This window comes from Crocodylus porosus, unplaced genomic scaffold, assembly GCF_001723895.1.
Source record: "Crocodylus porosus isolate Cpor-Errol unplaced genomic scaffold, CroPor_comp1, whole genome shotgun sequence".
Taxonomy (NCBI): domain Eukaryota; kingdom Metazoa; phylum Chordata; order Crocodylia; family Crocodylidae; genus Crocodylus; species Crocodylus porosus.
In genome coordinates this window covers 95,536,968-95,544,557 of record NW_017728918.1, presented here as the reverse complement: position 1 = coordinate 95,544,557, position 7,590 = coordinate 95,536,968, and the positions used below count along the sequence as shown (strand labels likewise).

At 39.6% G+C, this 7,590-nt stretch overlaps 1 protein-coding gene across 1 annotated transcript in view; it reads left to right on the top strand.

Moving 5' to 3' along the window:
- CEP85L (centrosomal protein 85 like) overlaps positions 1 to 7,590 on the top strand; it is a 190,147-nt gene that overhangs the window by 88,818 nt on the left and 93,739 nt on the right. The gene's annotated exons all lie outside the window — the stretch shown is intronic.

The following is a 7,590-nucleotide window of genomic DNA, read 5'->3' as shown; positions in this document are numbered from 1 at the left end:
CACTCACCGCCCAGTCATGCGATGAGTCCCACCACGTTTCTGTGATCCCCACTATGTCAGGGCTGGTGACAGCTAGGAGGAGGGCAAGTTCCTCCTGCTTCTTCCCCATACTTCGAGCATTCGTGTAGAGGCATTTGAGGCCTCCAACGGTTGTGCCCACTGACCCCCTAGTCTCAGCAATGCCCCATCCCCCATCACTTACATTCTCAGCTGGGTTTATAAAACACTGTCCCATTTTCCAGTCTGGTCTCTCTTGTTTTTTAAATATTCACACACTCAGACTGGTTTGTGTAAATATGTTGAATTTTTCTGTATTTTGCCTGCTTTTCTTTGCAACGTTTTGCCAGGGTTCTTCCCCCCCCCCCAAGTAATCTTAAACAGATCATTTTAACATGGTGATCCCCAAGCAGGTGATGGTGCTTTGTAGCATTTTTTCCTACTAAAGAAATGGCTAGCGGAAAAGAGTGGTAAAATGAAACACTTGTGTTTTACACATGGAAAGCAAATGCAGCTGCTAAAAAACTGTACATTTTGATATGAAAGCTTTTATGAAAAGACAAACTAAAATTAGGTAAGAATAACATTAATGTGAGTTCAGAGGCAATTTAGCTTTGGGTATAAATATCCTTAGTCCTGAGAAAAAAGAGAACATCTTAAATACTCTTGGCAGCACTGACTTTTTTTTGTTGACAAAGTTCTGTAATACCATCCATCCTGTGCTGTAGGGAAGACTGACAGGCTGGAGGTTCTCAGAAGTTTAGCATTTTATTCTTCATGGCACTTTGGACCTTTTAAAAAACTTTTGCTTTATTATAAACAGCCTAAATCAGTTTTAGGAAGTTTACATAGCCCTCATTACTGTAGTATCATTACTATAATTTATTAGCGAGCATAATCTGTGTGTGTCCTGCCCTGGGACTGCCTGTGTTGATTGCTGTTTTATGCTAGTTCCTTTTCCTGCCCCCTCCATGTTTTACTTCTCAAGAAGGCTTTTTCTTTCTTTCTTTCTTTATTTTGCACACCACTTGTTTGCCAATTTTGTGTGTGTCACACTTGTTTCTTGGGTGTTCGTTGTAGCTGTGTTGGTCTAAGGATACAGGCAGACAAAGTTATTTGGGTAAATATGATATTTTTTATTACACCAACTGAATAATTGGAAAAGGCCAGCAGACTCTCTCTGTCTGCCTGAAGAAGGATGCCTGTGCCCAAAAGCTTGCAAAGAACAATTTTTCCAGCTGTTCAGTTGATCTAGCAAAATATATCACAATCACTCAAATAACCTTGTTCCTTTCCACTTGCAGCCAAGTTGTAATTAACTTAAGCAACTCTTTATTATAATGTGGAGTCTAGCCCATCATTGGAAGAGTTAACATTTACATTATGTTGTCTAAAAATGGATTCTCATTCTGAGTACTGCCTTAGTAAAAGGGGGTTGTGATAACGGGGAAAGGCTGGATTTCACAACTGCATTACCCTTCTATGCCAGTGGAATTAAACTAGCATAAATCTGGAATGACCCAACACAGTCGATTTGGCCCAGAGGCTTGAAGCTCAGTTCTGGTTATTGGAGATGCAACAACCAAAGGCAGATTTGGATTGTAACCTTAATGGGTTTTTTAGTTTGTCTAAATGCTGAGGTAAGTTTGTTTTTTTTAGCTTGGTTGTTTAAATATCTTCAGTACTATAGTTTTTTCCCTAAGGAGGGATTTAAAAAGTTCCTTACCTCTCTCATCTTTATAGTTGGCACACTAACTACATATTCTGTTTTGTAAGGTTGGCTCTAATCCTGATGGGGATTGTTCTTTTACAGGTAAAATTACCGTGGGAGGAAGTTGAGGCCTCTGTCAACCCCCTCTAGCCTTAGTACAAGCAGACCTTGGACTTGCAACACAATTGGTTTCTGAAAACTGTGTCTTAAGTTGAAACATTGTAACTTGGAACCAGTTTTTCCCACAGGAAACAATGTTATAAATGGGGGATTAGTTCCCGAATCAAGGCCCGATACCCTATCTTCAGCAAAAATAACCCAGAATTTTATGCTCAATCAATTATAGATGAGTAATATAGTTACATTAATGTATTTATATTCTAAATAGCAATCATATTGATTTGGAAGGATGTCTTTGAGGTGATTTGCTGGACTTTTTGAAAGGATCTTGGCTGGAGTTGTCTTAAGAGTCTTGGCTGCAGGTTTCTCTGGAATTTTGTTTGCTTTCTTAAAGCAAGTGTCTAAGGATGTTTGGACAGATGTTCTCCAGGGGGATGAGTGATGCAGCAAACTTATTCAGTGGTGTGGCGTGGCATTGGATCAAGCATTGTAAAGTCAAAATTGACATGAGAAAGTTGAAACTGTGTCAATTTATAAATGTTGTAAGTGTGAAACATTGTAACTCGAAACATTGTAAGTCGAGGACTGCCTGTAGAGTACTCAGCATTTTTAGACTTGAGAAACTCCTCAGACAATGCTAGCTCTTTGTTTTTACTAAGTTTTCACTCATTTTTTGGTTACAGACAATTTTTCTATTGCGGGGAACTCAGAAAATCCATGATACATCAGAATGTTATGTCAGAACGCTATGGATTCCTATTTGAAACCTCTGGGTTTATCCTGTGAATCCTATTTGTAAACCTAACGTTGCTAGCAGTGCCCCATGGCACCCTCAACAGGATCTCAAGGCACCCCGGGGTGCTGTGGCACCAGGTTGAGAACCACTGGTGTAGATGGCATTCTGATGCTAGAGAGGGGAATTATCTATTTGGGAGATGGTCCATCGGGGTAGTTACTAGGTAGAGCTAAAAGTGGTATCTGTACATGATTTTTATATATGAATATTTCTGTATATATTACTGATTCTGCCTTGTGTTTTAATTAGTCACTCAAAGTAAGGTTGTCTTCTGTGTTTTTCTTTTTTGTGTAGAGGTCTCCTCACTTTTATACACACCATTCACATCTTTTCGTTGGAGAGATTGATATTACAAATAAAGCAACTTAAGTATTTAAACACTTTTATTTAGATTATATTTTGTAGGTGCTGTTTTCCTACAGTTTTTTTTTGTTTTTAAATAGTTTTTTACTTGTGACAATTGGATTCCCTCTCCTTTGCATGAAGATGAAACTCACAGTTTAACAAAAGTGAAGTCTTGCATACATTATATGATGATTATTTCAAAACCTCTCCAGTCATTTGTGTATAAATGAACGCTGACGATCAACAATTAAATTATGTTTTGGGGACAGAGTCATCATAAAGTGGAGGCCATTCTTATCTTTTTGGGTAAGTTTGTAAAATGGATCTTTCTGCTTATTTCATTTTCAGAACTATAGCAAATTTAAAATAATTCCAAGCAGTCTTGTATTTTTGTTTTATACACTTCAGGAGACCAGGTCCACCCAGACTTTAAAAAAGTCTGTTTTCTGGGTCAGATGGCAAGTTTAGGAAAAATGCTCTGAATTACCCATGGAGGAGACTGTGTAGCTGACATGGGATAGGAAGTTGTACACAGTTATTTGGGGCAGATGAGTGTTCCTGACTGTTAACACCACTTATGACCAAGTAGTATTTACAGGCTCTGAAATATGACCACTCTGGTCTTATTCAGGTGAGAAAATGTGATTGTAGCACATGAGGAATAGGGAGGTTTAAATAAGTTTTTAGGGGAGGGATTTTTTTTTTTTTTTTTTTTACATTTATAAACAAATGACAGAAGTTTAAGGAAGGGAGAATAGTTTCCCTATGCTAGCGGACCATTAGCCAAATTGGTACAGTTTTTAAAGTCACCCTAAAAGAGCAGTTAATAAAATGTGTTTTTACTTTAGAGCCATGTCTGCACCTCAGTTTTTCCTAAATACGATTTGGTGTATTTTCTGAGATAAGGAAAAGTTTGCGAAAAGTTCCTTTTATTTAGAAAAAGAATCAAAAAAGCAGTGATATCTGTGTATAATACCATTAACAGGACAATAAACTATTTTTTAGAAGTTATCATAGAAAATAAAATTCCTTTTCACAATTTTCCTTTTTCTTTGCATGTTACCAAAAATATTTTTTTGTTATGGGTGACAATTATTTAACTGCGCAGTAGGAAAAGTCCCAGTTGTTTGGAAATGGGTGTGTGGATTTCTCTCAAAATGACTGCAATACAAGAAAGAAATAGCCCACATATGGTATTTAAAAACACTACTGCCAACAACAGCAACAGGAAGAAACAACTAACAAAATTTAACTCTGACACAGAATATAGGACAAAGATTTTAAGGCCAGATGGAACTTGCAGTTGGCCAATTTGACCTCTTTCAAAACAGACCATAGAACTTCCCAGTATTCATGCTTTCAATTTCAGTAGCTGTGTTTAGACTAGAATAGCTGCAGTATCCACCATCGCTTGCTGATGAACGGATACATTTTGGTAAAGCATCGAAGTTTCATTTGAAAATCTGAAAGTGATGGAAATAGTGCCCCAAACCTTGCTAAAGATTTACAATGGCTAATTGTCACACTGCTAACCTTTTTGGTGTTATTGCTAGTCTGTTTGTATTCAACCTTTTTGTCACAATTTTTGGTATAGCTGTCTGCTAAATTTAAAAATCTTAATGATCAAATTTCTTTGCCCCATGCTCTAAAAGCTAATTTACACTAACCATTCATCATAACGTACTCAGCAAGCAGCCAAGGTGAAAGTATCTTTTAAAGAGTATTCCTTCTGAAAACTATAGAAAAGCTTCAGTGGATCAGTCAAATACCTCTTTAAAGGAGATGCATGTTACTTAGAAGTAATTAGATGATGTTCACCTGAAGCAGTAACGTTTTACATATCTGTTTTAAAACAGATTTCAGGGGTGGTACTAGTCTTTATGGATTTCTCTAACACTTTGACACTATGCAGGAGTTTTGAGGTTTTACTAATCTTCCCTGTTGTGCAGCATTGCTGAGTGTGTAACTTGTCCTCATATCCTTTCATCTAAGATGTGTAAATGATCCTTCAGAGAAGCTGATTTTAACATTATTTTAGAGAAGGAAAGATTTGCACTGTATTTCTGTACCATCCTGCATTACACTTAGTATTCATCCCATATAGCTGATCTTTTAGTGCTCAGATCTCCAATTTTTAGGCAGTTGTTTTCCTGCAAAGCGGAGGTGGACAATCTTTTGCAGTTGCAGGCCACAGCTTGCAATGGTGGTTGGTGTTGTGGGCTGCCATTCCCCTCTGCTTTCTCCAGGGACTGAGGAGAGGCTGCAATGTGAAAAGAACATCTCTCCACATGGGCTGGAGCCTCTGGGCTGGAGCAGCTGGAGATGTAGTATGCCATTAGCAAAATACAGACTAGATCAAGCGGTTGGGGAATCAGTGTACCCTTAGTAAAATGCCAACTGGATTTCACTGAGGGTGGATCTGCCCTGCAGGCTGTGTGTAGGTTGCTAACCTCTGCTGTAAAGGAAAGGGCTGCCTGATTAAGCTACTGTAAGGTGGAGAAAATGGGCTTTGTTACATAAAAGGGGCTTCTGTTGACTTGAGAGACCCTGCATAAAATTTGACTGAGAGAGGTTTGAGTGTGGGTATTTTTAAACTTTGGATGACAGAAATAATATTTAAAATGAAAATGGTATGTGTCATGAAGATCATAGTAAGAAATAGGGTTGCAGATCTGTTTGTTAGGGCTATCTATATAGTAGACGTAATTTGGAAAAATACCCTGTTATTTTTCAGTACACAGTATGTGTTTGTGTGCTTAGTGAGAAGAAGCTCCTTTAGACTATGTGGAATTTTATTTGACCCTAGTATTTAACATGAGATAATGTGTGAAAACTACTTGACTGTAGCTTCCTTTCTTCTTCTACCTTGTCTACCAATTTCCATTAACGTTTTCTTGTAAAATACATAGGCGTAACCTGAGAGTTAGGCATGAAATAGTAGTTTTTAAATCTCCTGCATGATAGATAACCTTTAGAAATATGTTTCTGTACCAAATCAGAACAGAGAAGAAATATTTTTTAAACATTTTGGATATTCAAATGAAGGCTACATTTGTGATTGACTCAACTTGACCAGTGGAATTGACAGTGAAGTTTTTTAAAAGACAACTCAAAAATATTTTATCAACTGTCGAAAACTGAAAAAATATTTAATTTACATTTTCCCTCTGAAGGTTTTGATGAAACCATATTTTCTTGCTAAAAACTGTGTTTGTTTTAGTTGTTAGTTCGTTTACATATATTTATGTCTTTAATGAAGTTACTTTGACATTCTGACTCTGTTGGTCATGAAACTAGGACTCTTAGGGTCTGATAGCTGGGATGCAGTAGCACACTAAATGTGCAGACTAGCACCTAAGTGTGAGTGGATAATGTAGATTTGCCACTTCTTTTAAAAAAAAAAAAAAAAAAAAATGCCGGGGTGCCACTGGTCCTTAAAAATGCCTGGTCTCTATATATAACAAGGAACATGTTAATAGTCCCATAAGTGTAGCCAGGTCCAGTAGCTGCCTTTTAGTGAAGATGTTCTTTGCAGTTTCACTTGTATATTTTACTTATTGTTTCAAATGTATGTTGTGTCGTTAGTTGCTGAAAAAGTGGGTATTACATTTTTTTTCCCTAAGGTAGCTGCATGATATTGACTGGTGATAAAGTCCTTTTGAATGGAAGATGATATGTCAGAAGTATGTCAAAAAGGGTCTCTTTTCAAATTCAAATAACTGAAACATTTGACAATATATGTTTTGTTCAGTGTATCCTGAGTCTTAAATTTGCTTATCTTTTTCTTGTATTTGCACAGTACACTTTTTAAATAGATTTAGGTAACGTATCTGGAATTTACATTAGAAAAAATTAGGGGTACACCAGTGGAGATTTTTGGGGGCTGATGCCAATATTTAAGGAGGTATAGCAGCAGATACAGATCCGATATCCAGTACAGCTGCCTCCAGGTGGTAAGTCGGGTGTGGCGGAAGGGGAGGCAGGAGGCGGGAGGGAAGAGGCATGGAGGGGGCAGATCAACACCCCCTGCAGTGAGGGAGGGGGCAGGGACAGGCACTGCCCAAGGAGCGTGGAGGGGGGAGGTGTGCAGGACGGAGCCATAGCTCATGGGGTGGGGGCAGCTCCCACCTCTGCTTACCACCCCCCCCCCCCCCGAGGGTGGGGGGCATGTGCTCCTGGATCTGTGAAATGTGAGATGGGTAGCAGCTGTGAGGTGGAGGTGGAGCTGGAGCCAGCTCTGCACTGTTTTTCTCATGGGCCACTCGGCTCAGAGCAGGCTCTGGCAGTGCTTGGGAGGAGGCTGCAGCCACCCCAAATTTTGCTGCAGCACCGCTGTCTCTCACCCCACACAGCTGCAGCTTTTCCTGGCACTTGGGTGGAGGCAGGGTGCTGAGCCAGGGCTGCATCAGGAGGCAGCACAGGGCTGGGAGTGGAGATGCAGTGAAATTTTGGGGTGGCTGCAGCCTTCTCCCAGCGCCTCTGGAGCCCACTCCAAGCCTAGCCCCCGGCAAGAAAAGTCCCATGCAGCCCTGGCTTCAGCTCTATGCCACAGCTGCAGCGCACCCCATGCCGCACAGATCCACAGGCGCACGCCCCCCTCCCTCCCAGGGTGCATGCAGCA